The sequence below is a fragment of the Macaca mulatta genome, chromosome 1, assembly GCF_049350105.2.
Source record: "Macaca mulatta isolate MMU2019108-1 chromosome 1, T2T-MMU8v2.0, whole genome shotgun sequence".
NCBI classification, from domain to species: Eukaryota; Metazoa; Chordata; class Mammalia; order Primates; family Cercopithecidae; genus Macaca; species Macaca mulatta.
Window position 1 is genome coordinate 168,978,094 of NC_133406.1, and position 22,817 is coordinate 169,000,910.

Consider the following 22,817-nt stretch of genomic DNA (forward strand, 5'->3'; position numbering starts at 1 on the left):
CAATACCACTCTTACAACTGCTGTTCAAAAATATTTTAAAAGGATGCAACATTTATCTATTGCTATATAGTATAGCTTATTATATGTATATGAGAAAGATTAAAGTACTTTTAAAATACCAGTTACTTCTATTATTGATTTGTCTTTGAGTGTTTACTTGATATTTTTTAACTTTATAAACATCATTTTATAAAATGATAGTTATCCCAGATCTAGAACCTAAAATATGATAAAATATAGAAAATAGGAAGCATTCTTAAGGTGTATATTAAAAGTAAGGACACGTAATCTCGAAATCTCATCCCACCCATGAGCTCAATTAAACACTTTTGCATGGGTGACTCAAGTATTCATAACCCCAAGCTAGCTTTCTCCTCTAAGCCCTAGACCATCTTTCACATCTCTTCATTTGATATTGACTCTTCTCAAGAGCATATCAAACTCCATATGTTTTCAAACTGAAGTCAGGTTTACCAGACACCTGCTATTGTTAACCATGTACAGTGTGGACTGGCACAATCACCCAGCCAGTTGTGCTAGCCACAAATTCAAGGGTAATTTTTTAACATCTACATCTTTTATTTCCCTCAGATCCAATCTATCCCCAACTCTCTCCATTTTGCCTCAAATACTTCTCTCAAACCCTTCTCATGTTGCGTCTCTACTACTGTAACTGTTTCTACGCCTCAACCTCAATGGCTGCAATATGTCTTGACCGTTCTCTCCCATCCTTTCTGGCTCTCTTCCAATGTTATATTCAGGCTGCAGCCAAAGTGTTAGATTGTTTTAGTTTTGTTTTTCTGTGTTTGTGTGTGTTGGTTGTGGAGTGGAAGTGCGGGCAGTGGTTAAAGTCGGGAGAGGCTTCTTTGGTTTGCTTTGAACCAGCAATAATTAATGTGTATCTCCTTTTTCTTATATCCTGATTAGAGCAGGGGAGACCACATATTATTTTCTTCCTATATATACTTGTCTTTCGGGTTCCATTATCCTGTGTTCCCCTTAATATTTATCTGTACTGGCCACTAAGATTTCATCCATTTTTCTGCAGATCTCTCTTCTACCATTTAATCAGCCCAGATTCCTTCTATTTCACTAATCATTGTTCCTCAATTATAAGACTGAAACAAGCATTTTCTTTCTTGACTTTTTGAGCAAACTGATTTGTTATTCCTGCCCACGCCTTTAAAACTGCCTCTTAAACCTCTGAGTGTGCAGTAGTATTATTGAATTGATTCTCAACCTTCATCCATAGAGATGGAATATTCTAATAATAAGGGCTCTAATTTTACTTATTAATAATATCTAAGAACCTTCTATGAAAAAAGCCACAATTTGGATTTCAGCAATGCAGAGCCATCTCCTAATACTATGTATTTAGTAAGTCTAGACACAACTTGAGACCACAATAATGTGGAGTGACTCTAAATAGCCTGTGGACAGGCCTCGTGTTTCCAAGGTTACCCCTTCATACTTATTTTAGTCCTTAATCAATTCAAGGCATAAAAGAGAAACAGAATTTGTGGCAGCTGAACTAGCAGTTTCTACCTATTTAGGAACTAAGGATCACTTTGATTAAAAGGATCTGGAGTTCCATCCTATAGCCTTGGCTGAAAAACATAATAACAATATGGGAGAGTGCTACCTCATCTATGTTACCAGGCCATGTGCATCAGCAGCCTATACATTAAGCTACACATGTGTAGCAAAGCATCAGCAGCCTACACATTAAAGTCAGCTTGGCTGGTCCCTGCCAAGGTCCCCTGGTGCTGCCTGAATTTGGCCATGGTTGGCCTGGCTTATTCTGCCAATAACATTTTGCTGAGCCACCCACTGGGTGCACCTGCTCTTTGTTTAAGATCAGAGATGGCCCACCTGCTTGCTCAGGCTGCACCTGTACAAAACGACTCTGTTTCTATATTATTTATCTGCTCACCTGTAGAATAATGGTCACTCTCCCAGAACAAAGATCCATAAGCTAGTGTGAAAATCCCACGTGGCCTACACCTAAGACCTAAAGCTGCATTCTTGGTCAGAGCAGTTCAAAGATAGCCACATAAGTATAAAATAATCCACATGTTGTACCTGTAACTCCAAGTCCATAAAACACAGGTCCATCCCAAAACCTGTATCTATTAATGCTATTTTTTTCTCCTTAAATTCCACTCCTTGTTTATAAGTCTCAAGGTTTTTGGCCCAGTACAGCAGATTGTAATACTCAGTAGAAGTGAACCCATCTTCCAGTCATAGACACAACTGGAAACCGCAGCCTTGGCTGAAAAACATAATAACCCCACATGGGCTCCCTGCTTTTGTACAACTTCCTCCAGGGAGACACTGAGAAGATAGTTATATCCTGCTGACAGCTGCGAACCAAGAGAAAAGAAAGTGAAGAGGCCAATCTATAAATGCCCATTTCCTCTCATGTTCTTGCAAATACCAGTTGTTGTTTTTTTCTTTGGATGGCAGTAAGCAGGAAGGTAGAGAGAAGCCAAAGACATTAAATGAAAATCGCTCCTCTCTCTTTAACTTTCCATGGGAATAAACATTTCTCCCCAGTTTCCATGTTTAGTTATTCTCTTCCCTCAGGATTTTCCAGTCTTTTTGAAACTGTCATAGTTCAGCCCTTGACTTCTGAACTGAATTGAGCCAATCTTCCCACTCTTAGACTCAAACTCCTCCATTCCATTCTTCCCAGAACATAATCACAAAAGATGGAACTTTAGGCCACAGAAAAATTACCAACAATACAATTAGTGAGCTTTTGGAATTGCTCAGTTTAAATTAAGAACCATAAACATTAAATCTGTGACTGCCAACGGACTGTAATATATAATTACTGAGGAGATGACAAAAAAATTTCTGTGCCGTCTACTGATGGCAAGGAGGTATAGAAAACATACAAACTAGTTATGAATGTGTGTAGCTCATGAGTGAAATTGGGCGAGTTAGGTGAATTTCATGGATGACAAAAAATGGAGTAAAACTTGGGAGTGTTATGTATTAAATTAACACAAGCAATATGTAATTTGGCATGAGCTCAATTTGAAAGTAAAAAGTATACAGAATTAAATCTTACTAGAGATATTTTAAAGACATATGCAGTTATATCTACTTAATAACAAAATACCTTATTAATGAATTCATAACAGTAATTATTCAGAAAATCTTGCCATAAAATCACTTAATGAATTGATAGAAGTTTTACCTATCACTTTGTTATTTTTATCTAGCCTGTAAACACAGCCTATGAAAGAAAAATAATTTTGGAAATGCTTTCCCATAAGTTAACAGATTGCACAGTAGGAAAACTATAACTCATTCATCTGTTCCGTCAGATGACAAATATTTATTATGTCCAAGGCATACTTCTAGCTGCTAAGGTATAACTGGTGTGTAGTAAATCCTCAATAAATGTTTTGTAATTTAGAGGATAAAATGATAACTAAGAAATAAACTTTACTTTAGAGACTATAATGTACTTATGGAGATAATAGCATAATTATGAATAGCAGTGCTGTAATAATATGCTATATCAATCAATATTCAGTGTATATTTTTATGTAAATGTATAATATAATGTATATAAAATAATACAACAGTTTATACAATGGTTTTATTATTAAATAGTACTAATAGCATAGAAGTACAATAAAATCAGTTTGTATCATATTAAAATATCATAAACATCTATAGATGTTGTCATAAGAGTAATGTTAAAGGTGAATTAGAAATTTGGGTACATAGTAAACAATGCAATTATTTTGGAGATTATGATATCCAAAATTGTCGGCTGATGACAAGTTAATTGTTTTTAATAAAATTTTATTAAAATATAAACATATATTTACATATACACATATCTAAATGTATATGTGCATGCATACATAATTACATATGTATACACACACATCAAGAAAGAGATTATACTGATACGGAAGGATTTTAGGAAGATGTAGGTTCCATATTTACAGTTCTCTACCAATAACTTGAATCAGAGTCGTATTAGTATTTATGCAATAGCACCTCATTTTCAAGGGTTTGTTATATGCTGTACCTTCCTTGTACTCATTTTTTATATAAATTACCTCATTTAATTGCCACAAAAAGTCTTTGAAGTAGATTTTATTATTCCTGTATTACAGAGGCAGGAATTACAGTATTAAAACATTAACATACTTGCCCAGCATCCAGCTAGTGACTAGTCATAAGTTAAAATTCTAATTGAATTACTCATTAATGCAAACCCCTTAATTGCTATAGTGTATGAACGTCCATATTCACAATTCACGAAAAACAAAAAGATTTTTTCGAAAAAATCTTTCTTGTTAATTCTTGTATGATCTTTGTCTTTCATATCCTCTTTTGTCCACCGAACGCTAATATTACCAGGGTCAAGAATAAGATCATCTGGGGTCCAAAACTGTAGACCTCAACTAATAAAGTTATGGTTTCATTCACATTTAAATTCCAGTTAGTCTTGTTTTTCACTAAATGAACATGAATTTTTATAAGAGTATTATATTTCCATCCTAATTATCAATAAATATGTATTGATTACCCACTGGTAAAGCATTATAGTAAATTTCAAGGATGGAAAATGAATATGGAGCTATTTGTGTTTTTAATATAAACAACTCGCCAAAGAAATAACATCTAACACTTTTGGAAATGCATTATGCCAGATGGGAAGAGAATTCTTGTTGATAGATGACAACTATTCTTAATGTTTACAAAATGTGAGAATTATTTTAAAAAGCTGCATATTTTTGTGTTTAGAATGTAAATTAGCTGACATCTCAGAAAGCTACTTAGCTTTACTTACCCTAGCAGAAAGCTTCTAATCAGCTGATATCAGGCTCTCTATTGAATGTGCTAACACACCTATAATATTTTAAGTAATTAAGAAAGAAATAATAATATTTACTTAAATATTTTTGAAATGAACTTGGATAGTAATGAAGTTAGCTGTGGAAACGAATTAAATTTGATAAAAATTGGCAAAAAGCAAAAAAGTGGACACTGAATTTTGACATTTATAATTAATTCCCACACAAATATTTGTTTAATCAGACAATGTGGTTAATCACCAAGGTGAAATTGAAAGTTACCAACAGTGAATGCTGGTGTAAAAGTTAATAAATTCAGTTCATAATCATTATGCACATGCTAGTTATAATAATTTACTGTCCATACCAAATCTTTATAAGCATTGTAATTAAATATAAAATGCACATTAGAATGATAATGAGTAATTAGGGCAACATAACTAATATGCATGAAAGTCCCAAAGCTCATTAAAATGTTAAAAGACAAAACCTGTTCTACCTAGTGTTTTTGTATATTTTCCATAGCTAAATGAATGCCAGTAGAATCTTTGCATTGTTTTGTAATTTTTGGTTTTTATAAATTATGCATTTAAAACACCCTGGAAACATTTGTTTCAGTTACCAAATGCAGGCTGATTTCTAGTTTGGAAGAATCAGAGCTAACAAGACACACACACACACACACGCACTCAAAACACACATAAAAACAAACAATACTATTGCTAGGCTACCTCGTCGGATTACTTTAGGACGAAGAACATAAAACCATAGTGTTTGTCGGATTACTTTAGGAAGAAGAACATAAAACCATAGTGGACCACTATTTTATGAGGCACACAGCAGAACACATTGGAGAGCGCTTTCAGATGATAGACCCAATGGGGAGCATCATCTTGACCAATCTTTACACTTTTTACAATATAGTTATACCTCCTTCTACAAATTTTTGTTTTTTAAAATGGTAAATTCAAATTAAGACACTGAACCCCCTTTAACACTTTACCAAAATGATAGGAGAAGCAGGACATGTTGCTTCTAACATTTTTCAGGTATCATTCATCCTGTGTCTTTTATAAACAAACACATAAACTGCTTCTAATAGGCCCAGTACGCATAGAGTAACTTTCTAGCTGAATCATATCCTGCAGTTTACATTCGAACTGAGTGAATGATTTTAACTCCTAAATACATTTTGGATTCAGCTAATAACAGATTTTTAGTCCAATAAATGCTTATTTTCTTAACAAGGATATCCATTTATTTGAGCAAAATATAGCTCTGTATGTCTAGGAGGTATAAATGTTTTCAGGGAAATTTTTAGCTTTACATTAAGTTAGAGGTGACATGTACACAGAAATTGTGCTATTTCCATAGCCTTTTCATTAAAATTTATTCATTGAAAAAAATGCTCTGAGAAATGGAAATTATGAGAAAAATGGCATTGATGTCAATATTTGGTCATATAATAGAAATGTATTTATCACTTGTCAGTTATGTATTACACGAGCATTGTAAGACTATCCACGTTAAATTTTAACTTATTGGAATTTAACTCTATTCAATTTTTTAAAAAGTCTAGAGGTGATTTTTGCACATTAATTTTGTATCCTGAGACTTTGTCAAAGTTACTTATCAGCTTAAGGAGATTTTGGGCTGAGATGATGGGGTTTTCTAAATATACAAGCATGTCATTTGCAAACAGAGACAGTTTGACTTCCTATCTTCCTATTTCAATACCCTTTATTTATTTCTCTTGCCTGATTGTTCTGGCCAGAACTTCCAATACTATGTTGAATAGGAGTGGTGAGAAAATTCACAAGCATTTGTATACACCAGTAATAGACAAACAGAGAGTTGAATCATGAGTGAACTCTCATTCACAATTGCTACAAAGAGAATAAAATACCTAGGAATACAACTTACAAGGGATGTGAAGAACCTCTTCAAGGAGAACTACAAACCACTGCTCAAGGAAATAAGAGAGGACACAAACAAATGGAAAAACATTCCATGTTCATGGATAGAAAGAATCAATATCATAAAAATGGCCATACTGCCCAAAGTAATTTATAGATTCAATGCTATCCCCATCAAGCTACCGTTGACTTTCTATTTTAACAATCCCATCAAAAAGTTGGCAAAGGTTATGAACAAACACTTCTCAAAAGAAGACATTTATGCAGCCAACAAACATATGAAATAAAGCTCAGTATCACTGGTCATTAGAGAAATGCAAATCAAAACCACAATTAGATACTATCTCATGCCAGTTAGAATGGGAATCACTAAAAAGTCAAGAAGCAACAGAAGCTGGCGAGGATGTGGAGAAATAGGAACACTTTCACACTGTTGGTGGGAGTGTAAATTAGTTCAACCATTGTGGAAAACAGTGTGCTGATTCCTCAAGCATCTAGAACTAGAAATACCATTTGACCCAGAAATCCCATGACTGGGTATATACCCAAAGGATTATAAATTATTCTACTATAAAGGCACATGCACACATATGTTTATTGCAGCACTGCTCACAATAGTAAAGACTTGGAACCAACCCAGATACCCGTCAATGATAGACTGGATAAAGAAAATGTGGCACATATACACCATGGAATACTATGCAGCCATAAAAAAGGATGAGTTCATGTGCTTTGCAGGGACAGGGATGAAGCTGGAAACTATCGTTCTCAGCAAACTAACACAAAAACAGAAAACCAAACACCACATGTTCTCACTCATAAGTGGGAGTTGAACAATGACAACACATAGACACAGGGAGGGGAATATCACACACTGGGGCCTGTCGGGGGGCGGGGGGCTCAGGGAGGGATAGCATTAGGAGAAATACCTAACATAGTTTTGATGGGATAGCATTAGGAGAAATGCCTAATGTAGGGTTGATGAGTGCAGCAAACCACCATAGCACGTGGATACCTATGTAACAAACCTGCGTGTTCCGCACATGTATCTCAGAACTTAAAGTATAATTTTAAAAAGTCTAGAGGATAAATTATAACAAGATCATAAAACTGTAATATTTTATAGACATAATGCATTCATTTATTGTGTTCATTTATTCAATAAACATTTTTAAAGCATCACCTATGTTTCTGATACTTGACCAAGTCTTAGGGAAACCCATAAGATTATGACATAGTATCAACTAGTTCATAATTCCACTAAAACCTTGAATTTCTCTAAGGCAGGAACCATTTTAATCTATCCTTGACCTCGAGCACTGAGTAAATAAATTATTAAAAGAAGAGACAATAATTCAGAACAAAAGTAGAGTGAATAGATGACATATAAAAATAGAAGGTAATTTTCAATTTCCAAATACATTCCCTGTGTGGTCACTGAAGAAATGGGAAGTCCTCCCATGGTAAGTTTCCATCACCCTTTCTTGTGAGCTCTCATAACACCTTCCTGAGATGCTAGTTTTGCAGACTCTTGGTTTGTATAGCACTTGCTGTCATTTTGGTTTTCACAAGCAGCTCTATTCTCTATGGTTATCTTCATTCATATATTATTCACATTGAATTACTGTGGAATCCACAATTCATTTTAGATACTTTATTTTCTCAACATAAGATAAAACAAACTTTCTCTTCAAGGCAGACCCATAGAGCCCTCTTTGGCTTTGGTACATAGAAGATTTTGAGAATGAATAACTTTGGAAAACTCTACCTCTAAGTAATAGTCTGGACAATTCTTTGGAAAATACTGACTCCCCTTCCCTTCCAAATGTAGATGAAGAATATTTCTTAACCCCATTGATGACAGGCTTGACCATGTGGCTGCTTTGGCTAATGGGCTTTAAAGATATGTCAGAGACACAGGAGTGGAAATAGATAATAATTGTTATATGTCACTAAAATGTAGTGATTGTTTGTCACACAATATCACTGTGTCTACAGCTGACTAAAAAATGGCATTAGTGTAAAAGCGACCCGTGATTACTTTCTGAGTCAAAATGTACTGGTGGGAGCCATAGACAAATACTACTTGAATTTTTTCTAGAGCTCTGATGCCCAGATATATAGTATTTTAGTGCCTAGTTATATAGTGTTACATGTGATATTTCATAATATATAAAATAAAAATTTTAAATTAACCATTTAGTTTCAGATAATCTGTTCCTTACCACAGCAGTCCCCAATCTTTTTGGCACCAGGGTGGTTTATGGTTTTGTGGAAGACAATTTTTCTATGGACTGAGGGGTTGGTGGGGATGGTGGAACTGTTAAACCTCAGATCATCAGACATTAGATTCTCATAAGGAACATACATTCCTCACATGTGCAGTTCACAATAGGGTTCACACTTCTATGAGAATATGATGTCACTTCTCATATGACAGGAGGAGGAGCTCAGATGGTAATGCTTGCTACCCTGCAGCTCACCTCCTTCTATGCAGCTGTGTGTATAGTCATTTAAGTATAAAAAAAATTATAAGGTATTATTACGCAGTGAAACAACAGAAATGTGAAAGCAACATGTATGCAGACATTGCATTATTCATATTAGAAGCACACGATATGTCCAGCAGCAGTCTGTTGCCTGGGGCTTGGGGACACCTGCCTTATCATATCTAAGTATTGTAACAAATACGTTAAATTTAAGTACATATAAAATATAGAAAAATAAGACATAAAATAAATATTCAACTAAACACATATAGCCATTCATCCCTCAGTATCCATGGAGGGTTGGTTCTAGAACTCCTCAAGGATATAAAAATCTGTATATGCTCTAGTTCCTTATATATAAAATGGCATATTTGCATAGAACCTATGCACATCATCCCATATGATTTAACTCATCTCTAAATTACTTATAACACCTAATACTAAATAAATGCTATATAAATAGCTGTTACACTGTATTGCTTTTAGTTGTACCTTTATTATTATATTGTTATTTTTTTAGTTCAAATATTTTTTTAAGCCTTCCTTGGTTAAATCCCCAAATGTGGAACCCATGAATACAAAAGGTCAATTGTGTGTGTGTCTGTGTATGTGTGTGTGTGTGTCTGTGTTTATTCATGTAAGTATAAAGAAAAATACAAGGTATTATACACAGAAAAACATATCAAAAATGTGAAAGCAACATATATGCAGACATTGCATTATTTGTTTTAGAGGCGCATGATAATGGGAATTTTAAACATGCAAATGGTAATGCTACAGAAATGCTCTACTCAGCAAAGGGGAATGAAATTATGATATCTTTTTTGGCATACAGGAAAATGTGCAACATTTCTCTAACATAAATAATTTCATGATTACTTTATTCTTTAAACAACAATAGCATTTTATTTTTTACTGAGTGCCCACTATGCTTCAGGCACTGGTCTTAGGACTTGGAATACATCACTAACAACACAAAGACTATTCCCTTGTGAAGTGTACATTCCAATGAGAGAGGAGAGACAATTAGCAATAAAGAAGTAAATATACACTATGTCAGATCGAGATTATTGGTATGGAGAACAATAAGGACAGTTAAGAAGGAAAGGATTGAAGAGTAAGGGAGTAGGATTGTTATTTTATATAGGAGGTCAGGGAGCACCTCCTTAATAAGGTGGACATTGAGCAGAGACTGGAAGGAAATGAGGATGCAAGCATGACATGTCAATATCTGAAGGATGACTGTTCCAGACTGAGGAAGTATCAAATAAAAAGACTCTGAAGTAGGGGCGCTCTTGGTTTGTGTTCCACCAATTTGAAACAGTCCAATATTGCTAGCGCAGATTGGACAAGGGAGACCATGGTCAGAGGTGTGGTCACAGAAGTGGCAAGAGGGTTGATCATTTAGAGACTTACAAACCTTTGTAATGAATTTGGCTTTTATTCTGAAAATGCAAGGGAAGTGAAGCATAGTTGTGTGTAGCAAGGATGTAGGATTTGTCTTGTTTTAACAGAAACACTATGGCTACTGTGCTGAGAATGATTTGTAACAGGAGCAAAAGCCAAAACCAGGAGGACCAATTAGGAGACTACTGAAATATTCCAAGCAAGAAGTAATGTTAGCTAGCACCGGCATGATAACTATAAGAGTGATGAGAAGTATAAGATTTCAGATGTATTTTAAAGGCAGAACCAACAAGATTATAGCATCTCTCAAGACTTACAAATGTTTCTTCATGACATTGATGAACTAGTAATAGTAACTGTTCATCAAATGCACAGATAAGCTTTGCAGGATCAGAGCAGTAATAGACAGGATCTGGTGACTTTGACTAAAAGGGCATTAAATAAGATTGAGATTATAAGGAGAGTATCAGCTGCATTTCAGAGCAAAATATATATGTATTCCTGAGCAAAATGGAAAGAACCCAAACATATTCTTTAATAATTTATTCATGTGCTGCTCTTGCTGACATGGAATTTCTGTTTTGTCAGTGAGACTTTTCCTTTCTTGATGTTCTCTTCACTTGTCAAATTACTTTTGCTATTAGGCAGAGTTTTCTCATACCATGTTATTTAATCATTTTAGGAAGGATGACTTTTTTTTCTCTTGTAAAACATCCTTGGCCCCAAATAAACCCATACTACTCTTTCTGAAAATTACAGTTTTCCTACCACCCCTCCTCGCACATCTTCTGATTTCTTTAAGATACACTATTTATAGGTAAAATGTCTCTCCTACTTTGTCTCTCATTCTTTTGCTCTTAGTTACTACTTACTGTGCATGTTCTGATTTAGCTTTCTTTCTTCATAAATAGAAGGGTCCAAAGCTATGTTTTCCAAATGAGAAAAAAAATTACCTCTCAATTCTACAACTACTATCACTTCCCACTAGGATTTTTTTTTTTTTTTTTTTTTTGTCCTCCTTGTTTGTAAGTTCATGGCAAGTTTATGGATAAAGCACACTGGTTGCACAGTTACTACCTCTGTGGCTTTAGTCTTTGAACCATACAGAAATATTATCACGTTACATCCTCCAAGATGCAGGTTTGAGTAGGCAATTGCCGTGTCAAAATAAATGGGGGGGGGGTGATGAAAGTGGTTTAATGTTCATTTTCTTACTAGGGAATCTATATCTGTAGTTTTGGAAAATGTCGTTCGCTTAACATATTTTCTGTAGTCTTGCTAAACTTCTGCACTCACGTAATTGAAGGCTGGGTAGAGGCAGGGAGATACAGGTAGTTTACAACTATATTTCTACGACATAAATCTTATTTTTTTCTTTTCCTTTCAAGATACTGAAAGTTTTCTTTTTCTTTTTATAACACAGTGTGTTTGGAAAGTAATTCTTTAGAATATATTAACAAAATGAATTATTCATTTTATAGAATTAAACAATTCTAATAAATGAATTTTAATCAACTTTTAAAATGTTCTTTTTTAAGATTTTTGAAGGCTATAGTAACAAGAAGAAATAATAAACCATTCAGTAACCTAAGAAATCAGATCCAGTTATTATTCTGAGAGGGCAGAAGTCATACCACCCCAAGGCTCCCTGCTGCCTTTGGATTTACTGTTAGATCTTTGGAGGAAACTGGCTCTGAAAACAGAGGGAAACATGATCCAGTGAGGACTGGCCTAAGGGAAGATCCGATCAATGCTATCCTCATCTGTTACTCCACGTATATTTGCTGCCATTACTTTTTCAATAGATTGACTTCACCTATCTCGAATGTATATACAAGCTTGGCTCATTCACATTTTGAGAGATCAATGTTAGTCTTTAAAAGTGTATGATGACTTAAAACATAACAATAAACATCATGGAAGCTCTAACACCATACTTTGAATGATTAATATAAGTAGAAACATATTTTTATTAATAAATTCCAAAAAATGTTCTAATGTTTTACAGAGATCTAAAGAGTCTGCACTTTTCTAATCTTTATTTTTTAAAGATTCACTAAAAATACTTTTTTATATAAGGAAGTTTATAACAGCTTCAGTATTAGAAAAAAATGCATTCAAATGTTTTAGGATTTGTAAGGTTTGTACTGAAGGGCAATTTTATTTACAAGACTGTGCTTGCTGAGAATAGAGATACATTCAGAGAATCCCAACTTTTACAATACTTGCAAACTTGTCCAATATATCCAAATCAATCACATACAGCTATAATTTCAGCATGACTGACAACAGAGAAGAGATCAGATCATGAGTAACTTGAAAGAAAGAAAGTTTGGCAAACAGCTAGGAAAACAGTGAACCATTTAATTCCTGTTGATACAGCTGATGGCCCAATAAATTTCACACATATTTTACAGTGGATGCATCACTGGAGTGAGCATTGCTGACTGCAAGGGGACAGCTACTTCAAGCTGTAATTTAACCAGTGCTAACCGTTGTCAAAAGAACAATATGAATTAATTCTGCTTTAGCACCAACAAACTACTCATAATATAACCCTTTCTCTTCTTACTGCACTTTTATTCACTTCATGAGTCACAGGTAACTCATCCATCCATCCATCATCTAATGGCCTCTAACATGCACATACTCATAATCAACACAATATCAGATCATTTTTACCACAGTGTAAATGACTAATGCTAGCTTAATAAATTCAAACCCTTGAAAAAGTTGAATATAATAACATTAAACTTGATATTAGGAAAACAATATTTAAGATAATAGTTTCAAACAATGGACAGATTGTTATTGAGGGTTTACGGAGTTAGTGTTGGAGACATCATTCATCCTCCTAAAATCAGAATTCGTATGTAGTCATATATCTCTGCTCTCTGAAAATTTTTTTACCAAATAATTTTGTTTTATTCTGCACCTTTTCAATTACAAGGGAATCAAAGATCACAGCTTAGTACTCTGTCATATTGGATATTAAATATTTTTAAAAAACATTAAGGTCTAGTTAACATGTAAAATTTCACTTATTGTCTTTCTTGTGAAAAAGAAAATGACCTCATCATATGTTTAATGTAATTGACATGATCTTTTATATGCCCAAGTAGTGTACCACCACAATTGCATATTTTCCCGGAAAGGATGCCTTTGTGTTACATACACTTTTCACATTTTTTCACATTGAACCCAAGCCTCTTATTTCATGTTCAAAGAGGAATACAAGGTTTACCACATCTGCCTTTCAGAAAAGATTTTCTTGATTACACTATAAAGGTAGGCTATGGATGGAATTCTGGGAGAGTAAAATGTGATATACTCATTCAGGTTTTAATTAAATTAATCACATTCTTGCAGTACCAAGGCAATGAATTTTTAAAAACTCATTTTTCTTTTTTGCCCATGTCTTACCATGATTCCATGCCCTTAAAGGAAGCAGGACTATAATGCTCTATTCTCCAGTAATAATACTAATTTTAAAATAGCTAATGTTTTTATTGACAACTAACTCAGTGCAAAGCAGTAGGAAGCATTTTCCTTGAATTATTGTATTTTCTCCATACAGCAATCCTGTGAAGTAAGTGCTGTCTATTTTACAGGTGAGAAAACTGGGATTTAAAGGGTTAAGTACCTCACACAGTAAATGTTAGAGCCACATTTGTTGGACTGAAAAACGGTGCTTTTTTACTGCATTATTTCACCACTGTGTAAATGTTTAAGGTGTGGGGGAAGCTGGAGGTACATTATAAACTTGATTATTTTCATCCCTGTTGAATGCTGACTGGAGACTTAATTCAATGTGAAAGTCCTTAAGTTATAAAGATTGTGATTCAACTATATTTTGGAAGTTTGATTTTTTTAAATATTAACTTCTTTTAAGGTGAAACTAATTCATTAGGCAAAGACATATTTGCTCCATGAAAAGAGTTCATTGACCTTGTGATATGTTTCTGTGAGATCTATAACAACCTTTGAAAGACTGTCATTGTTTCCCACCCTGAGTTTCAACCTAACTTCAAGTAAGAAATTTTTAACTACCTATAATTGGCCTCCTATGAAACAATAATATATTGAACACATCCTATATTATGTATTCTCTGTGAGATACTGAAAATCTTAAAATTTTTCCAAAGACTGTCCATTTGACCAAGGCTGCCTTAATGTAGTATGTAAATCCTAAATATAGACTAAGGTCAACATGCTTATTTTCCACAGCATTTTCAGAGCATGTGGATTTTGTAGGACTGATTTCTTCTCTGGACTCTAAATTCACTATTTCTCTATGGGCAACGTTATTTATACTGTTTCAGTATTTAACATGAAACATGTTACTACTCTTCTTCTCTGGGCACCCTTTTTTATTGTTGCAGTTATTTAACGTGGCGTCTTCATAATCATCCATCATTTTAAGGGGATAGGGTGATGTTCAAATTCTTTTGCCATTGAAACTCTAAAGTTTCCTTTCAACTACCTCAACTTAGTACGTATATTAAAATAATTGTTGGATTTTACCCGTTTTTAATAATAACAATACTGTGTACATAACTAAAGCTCCCACTGAGGATGGCACAAGAGGAAGAAGATATTTGTAGCCATTGTGATGTAACTAAGAAAATGAATCTTGATTAGGCTTGTTGGGTGCCAAGTGCAGAGGTTCTGTTTCTTGCATCCACAGAGCCTGGAGTTTTGGATGAAGAACTTTTCATTATCTTCATCCTGAAATGACTAGCTAAGCAATGCAAAGAAGTAATCCCACTGAGCAAATTAGAAAGGAAGGCTCCTCCTTGGTGAGCCTCTAATCACACAGGTATTAAATACGTTGTGTTGACCCTTTCACTGCTGGCTTTCCCCAACATCTGTTCCTTGCTCTTCCTCACATATGTCTAATAACATTCCTCTGAAATTGATTTTATTTCCACTCTGCAATTACTTCAGCTCACAGTCCACTCCAAAGGATGCTATTCTACTGGTGAATCTGAGAGACTCTAGCACTCACCTTCCTTGCCACTTTAATGTTATTGAAAGATTACATCTAAGAAGAAAAAAAGGCTATATCTACAGAAAGAAAAACAGTTCTGGAAACATAAACACATGAAGATGCATAAATTTATATCCCTACTCCCAGTAAAAACAGCTTACACTGCCGGTGCCAGGCCAAAATTCACAGAGCAATGGAGGGAGTGTAGTGGCAGGAGAAATAGACTTGGAAGCAATCACTCAGATTTTTCATTTGATCAACTTTCTAAGAAAGAGCCCACATGATTATTTAAAACATGGAACATTGTAGTGGAAAATGAGTGTTTTGTACAACTTGGCCAAACTGATATTTGTAATATTTTACTGTACAGCTCCAGTTGGAGATTTAATTAGTTATAATTTTTGTCAGGTACATCTGTTCCAGGGAAATAAATGACCATATCCTTATGGCACAAATAATTGAAGCCTTCTCCTTAAATGAAATCTGTGAGTATATTATAGCTCATGAGCCCTTAGAAACCTCTTGAGCCAGAATTACAGTTCACCTTAAAAGTCATGGACCGCATAACCTATGATGCAGAATACAGCTTAGAGATCCACTATTCCAGTAATTCGACATATCCAGAATATATCCCAAGAAATATCAGACCCACAAAATGCTCAAATAAAACCTTATAGAATGCTGTGGTCACATAAGTTTGGAAAAGGGTCTGTCTAAAAGACAGCAGTCCCTAACCTTTTTGGCACCAGGGACCGGTTTTGTGGAAGACAATTTTTCTACGGACAGTGGGGTGGGGTGGAAGGTTGTTTCAGGATGATTCAAGTGCATTAAATTTATTGTGCACTTCATTTCCATTATTATTGTTATATTGTAATATATAATGAAATAATTATACAACTCGCCATAATGTAGAATCAGTGAGAGCCTGAGTGTGTTTTCTTGCAACTAGACAGTTTCATATGGGGGTGATGGGAGACAGTGACACCCGAAGTGTGTTGCTTTTCCAGTCTACTCCATGATCTCATTTTGGTGGCTGTGACTGCAGAAGACCCTGCTTCACAAAGATAGGATGTTGGAAATGGAAGCAGGTTTTTCACTCCTTTGTGGCAACCCAGGATATTCTGCCTTGACTTTAATCCAGAACCTATGGAGATTTGAGGTTGTCCCAAACGTACTTTTAAGGCCACAGTCATTTTCAATCTCAAGTAATTGAGTCTCTTCTGGCAGGGACAAAGTTGATTCACCTGGCTTATTCACAAATGGGTCACGGATCCATTCCTTCCCAGTTCGGGTGTCTTTTGTGATTGGGAAGTAAAGCTCAAACTCTTTTGAAAGCTGAGCTAGGTGATCATGCACCAGCTGGGAGAAAGAAGGTCCTGGCTCAGCCTCTTTCAAAATATCTGCTGATGTTTGAAACATGTCAAAAATCTCAGTGTTCATTTGTCGCCCTTATAATTCCAGTTTGGCTTTGAATGCAGCCACTTTATCTGCCAGTTTGAACACGGTTATCATTCTCTCCTGAAATGAAACGTTGAGTCCATTGAGCAGGTTGAGTACGTCACACAAGTAAGCAAGTTTTGTGAACCATTGTGTGTCACTGAAATGTGCTGCCATTGGTGACTGTGTTTCTAAAAGAAATCTCTGCAGTGGCTCTCAGAATTCAAAAACTCTGGCCAGTGATCCACCTTTAGAAAGACATCTCACTTCTGTGTATAAGAGAAAGCATGTGTGCTCTGTGTCCATCTCCTCACAGAGCTGTGGGAACAGATGTGAGTTGAGGGCATGTATTTTAACGTGATTGGCAATTTTAATCACATTCTGCAAAATGATTTTAGTTCAGGTAACATTTTCCAGCTAGCTAGCATTTCTCTACGGATGACACAACGTGTAGACTTACATTCAGAATTGACCTCTTTGACCCAAATAGTGAAACCAGAAAGTTATCAAGTCATGGCGGCAACTCCGTCCACGCATATACCAACACAAAATAACCAATTCAGTTTTCCTGATTTGTAATCATTCAGAGGCTTGAATAGTCCTGTAGCTGTGGTGTTGGCTGGCAACAAAAGTGCACATAACACATCCTTCTGAACATCCTCCTGAAAAATATATCCCACATAAACAAGTATTGTTGCCTTGTCAACATCAGTAGACTCATCAACCTGGATTGCATACCACAGCGATTCATTAATCCTCTCTAACAATGATGCCTTAATATCTTCTGCTATTTCATCTAGTTATGGTGCTAGCCAAAAGAGGAATACGTGCCACCTTTTGAACAGCAGCCTCTCCTAGAAGTTCACGACAAATGTCCTCAGCAGCAGGCAGGGTCAACTCTTCACCAATAGGAAAGGGCTTCTTAGCTTTAGCAATGTGGTTAGTCATGAAGAATCACGCTCTTTAGTACAGACACATTTGATGAAGTGGTGGCCTTCAATAATTGCTTCTGTTCTTTATGTTTACATTTTTCTTTCCTTTTGAAAAACTCCAAAGGCCTGTCTTTTAATGCAGGGTGCTTGGTCTCCATGTGGTAAAGCAGTTTTGAAGGTTTCGTGGCTTTGTTGGATAGCCAGTCACCACATATGATACAAAGTGGGTTTGGAGAATGTGAATCACCTGTTACAATGAACCTGTAATTTCAGTAAGACTCTTGGTATTTTCTTTTAAATTCAGCTTTCTTTTGTTGGCAGTCTTAGGGTTGTTGTGTCTTTTCCCCTTTTCAAAGAAGCTCTCCAGTGATGTTTGGTTTTTACTCATTTTGGCTAGGGTTAGCTTGCGGGCTTACCAAAACTGTGGCTGAGACAAGTATGCAGTTTAAGAAAGAGGCACAGACCGAAGTGGTAAATAAAATAATAGGTGGGCCACATGCAGACTAAAGTCTCAGATTCTGACTTAAAGCCTGCCACCAGATATAGCTGTGCAATTGAAATACCTCAACTTATTTGCCGTTATAAAGTCTACCACCAGATGCAGCTTAATTGTTGCTTGCCACTCACTGATAGGGTTTTGATATGAATCTGCAAGCAATTGATTTGTTATGGTCTCTGTGTATAATTCCCCTCTAACATTAGTCTGTATTGCAGCCACTCCCCAGTGCTACCAACAGTGCCTCAGCTCCACGTCAGATCATCAGTCATTAGATTCTCATAAGGAGTGTGCACCTTACATCCCTTGCATGTGCAGTTCACAAAAGGGTTCACACTCCTATGAAAATCTAATGCTGCCGTTGATCTGACGGGAGGTGGAGCTTAGGCAGTAATGTGAGTTATGGGGAGCATTTGTAAACACAGATGAAGCTCCATTTGTTCACCTGCCACTCACCTCCAGCTGTGTAGCCCGGTTCCTAACAGGGCCAGGGACTGGGGTCCCCTGAAATAAAAGATTCATAAGACTTACGTGTACATCACAATTTCTAAGAAGTACTGTGGAAAGGAATTCTCTGGGCATTATCAGACATGTCTGTACACATAGAATCCTTTTATTTATACAGAGTAATAGGGTTCAGAATCTTCTAAACTTGGAATCCACTGAAAATGCTCAGTCAATGCCAGTTAACTAAAATGAGTTGGTTCAGGTCCAATGTGAGCAATGATCTATTTAATTGCATTCTCTCCTCAGTTTCTGCCTTTTCTATGCATTGGCCAATGACTTTCTCATTATCCTAAGGATTACTACAACCCCGTAGCTATTCTGCCCATTTCCTCTCCTGCCTCTTTGCAGACCATGTTCCACACAATAGACAAATAATCTTTATAAGATTTTAACTAAATCATGTCACTCTGCTCAAAATCTGCAAAATCTTAGCAGCTTAGAATAAAATTCAAAGCTTTTATCACGGGCTACTAGACCCTATAGAATCTGGGCTCCAGGCCCCTGCCCCACCTCCTCTTCTAGATTATTCTCACCTATTCTACTCAAGCAATGATTACCATTTTGCTCTTTCTAAAACAGTGTGTTAAACTTAATCCTGTTAAACCTGTTTCCACCTCAAGCATGCTCTCCACTCGGGACCTTTGCCTTTCCTGTTTCTTATTATAATAATTTTCTACAAATCGCTAAATGATTCCTTTTCTCACATCACTTAATTCTTTGTTCAAATATTACCTTATCATCAAGGATCTCTTAGAAATGCAACATAGTAAATAACATATCTTGCTCTTCCTTTTTGTTTCACCCTGCTGTTTTCATCTTAGTTTGTATCACTTCGTATCAGCTCTGTGAGGCCAGGAATATTATTATTTTTTTCATTAATGTGATCCCTGATACAAATATTTGTTGAATCAACAAAGGAATAAAGAATAAATAAATGGATGAATCCTTTTCTTTTTGAACAAGTTATTTCCAAAAGATGCATAGTTATATGAATATGTAATAAGAATTTTTATGTCTCCAAGTAAAATCAATAGAGGCTTTCGGTTCAAGTTTATAATTTTAACCACAAAGGGATATCTGCATGAGAATCTTCTCCCCACATTGATTACTCCACAACACTTGAACGTTTAACTCTGTACCTTGCAAAATGCTCTTAGGACTTTTTCTTGTGCATATTATTAATGCTATTAATTTTTTATTCATTCTTTATCCATATTTTTCATAAGACATTTTAGGTATCTTTCCATTTTCGGTGTCCATCATAGCAGCCCACGAAGCCCTAGATAACAAGATCATGTCCCTTTAACTTGTGTGGTAAAGCACCCAGTGCTGAGCCGTATGTATACTGTACTGCACAAAAGCCTTTTAATGATGAATTAGATTTTGATTTCGGTTCGTTACACCTGGGTTTTCACACAATGTTCCAGATTTCATGCTTTTGTTTATAATGAGTCATGGCCCCCTTGACAAACAAGAGAGTAATTAAACTAACCAGGTTATCAATAGAAGCTTGTGATGGATCTCCTGTTGCATATGGTTATTTCATCTTCAATAATAATTAGATATCATAAAAGATTACAGCCTGTTTGTGTGACAGGAAAGAGAGATTAAAGCAGGTGAGAACAATAGTGAAAATACAAGCTTACCTGTACCTGTTATGAGCAGTGTCTTAATAATTGACAAGTACATGGAGTTTTATTTATAGTTTTTTAATATATTTCATTGACTTTTGTAGGTGACATGAAACTTTGCTTAACAAAATAATTTTAAAATTATGAAATGATTTCTTATATTGTGTTTGTGAATATACATATATGTATATACACCCATATATATAAGGGTGTATATACATATATGTACATTATAAATGTTATACATATATGATATTATATATATAAAACCAGGTGTGTGTTGGTGTATATATATGTATCTATATTATCTTGTAACAGTTCTTATGCAAACATTTTTTGGAAATATTATTTCATTAATTTTCACCAATTTATTAGCAAGTACTTTAACAAAAATATTTTCCTTGCAATGTTTTCTAGAACTATAAATAATAAGAATAAAAACACCACAGAGAAATAGAAGTGCAATAATTTTTCATATGTTGAAAACTATATATTCAGTGTTCACTGAATATTGATAAAACATTAAACACTGTACTTTTTCATTGCTTTCCAAATAAATCAAAATATATCCACAGTGCACACTTAGGCCATATTTCTGAATGAACTAGTTTTTGTATCTTCAAGATTCTAGTTGTTGAATAATTTGCTATAGTGTTATTTGAAATATGAATTATAGTATGTTAAAAACTTGGTAGAAAAGGAAATGTTTATGAAAAGATGCATACATACAATCCTAGTGTTTCTCTCCAAAATTCTTTTTTTTTTCTTTTTTTTTTTTTTTTTGAGATGGAGTTTTGCTTTTCTTGCCCAGGCTGAAGTGCAATGGCAGTCTTAACTCACTGCAACTTCTGCCTGCCGGGTTAAAGCGATTCTCCTGCTTCAGCCTCCCAAGTAGCTGGGATTACAGGGGCCCACCACTATGCCTGAGTAATTTTTGTAATTTTAGTAGAGACAGGGTTTCACCATGTTGGCCAGGCGGGTCTCGAACCCCTGACCTCAGGTGATTCACCCGCCTCAGCCCGTCAAACTGCTGGGATTACAAGTGTGATCTACTGTGCCCAACCCCCTCCAAAATTCTTCTATTTACAGTCCTTTTCATCTGAGTCAATAACCTTTCAGCTACTCAAGCCAAATTACATCGCCCTTGACTCCTCTTTTTTTTCTCTATGTCACTTCAGTCTGTCTAGAAATCTTATCAGCTCCACCTTCACAGTAGACCACAAGCCCAATAACTTTCCACCACTTCCACTGCTACCACCCTGACGTGAGCCACCCACCTTCATTGGCCTTGCTTACTGCATTCCCTACTTTATCCCTAGACTTTTATCCTAGCCTCACGATGGTCTTTTTTCAACATAGCAGTCAGAGTCATCTTTTCAAAAAACCGATCAGATTTTATCTCTACTCTGCAGGGATTCACCATTTGTCCTAGAATAAAAGTCAATTCCTTGAAATGACCCAAGAGGTCCTACCCAATCTTCCATCCTTTGTTTCTCTTTGGTATAAACTTGGAATCCACTGAAAATTGTTCCTATCTGCTCCTGCTCTCCTTTCTCTTGTATCGGCCACACCAATCTTGCTATTTCTTAAACAAACTAGGCTAGCTTCAGCCTCAGTGTCTTACTGCAAGCTCTTCCCTCTTCCTACAAGGCTTTGTCTCTAAATATCCACATAGCTAACTCACTCATTCACATCTAGTTTTTGTGCAAATCTTAGCATCTCAATGAGGCCTACTCAGATTACCCTATCGAAAACTTCAATCCATTCCTTTCTCTGATTCCTCTTACCTTGCAACTATAACGGTTTTGTTTTTATTTTACTGTATTGTTTATCACCTTCTAACATTTTATTTAAACTACTAATTTGCAACATCTGCTGCTTATAGTCTGTCTCCTCATTTGTTACCCCATCTAGAATATAAGCTTCATCACCCCAGGGCAATTAACTGCTTTGTTCCTTGAGAAATGCCTGGCACATGTTGACAGCTGAATAAGTATGTGAAGGATAAAAAAAAAAAAGTTATGCTGCAAAAAAAAGGTTTTTTAAGCATCACACTGTGCCTGGCACTGTGCAATAATCTTGGAATATACAAAGATGAATCAGATATTTATCCCTGCCTCCAAAGAACTGAAAAGGAAGTCTGGCATACCCATAAATACAGTACATGATACAATGCAATACATTTC

General features: G+C 35.4%; 1 protein-coding gene across 1 annotated transcript in view; it reads left to right on the plus strand.

Moving 5' to 3' along the window:
* The window catches only part of NEGR1 (neuronal growth regulator 1), an 885,521-nt gene that overhangs the window by 660,836 nt on the left and 201,868 nt on the right, over nucleotides 1-22,817 (plus strand).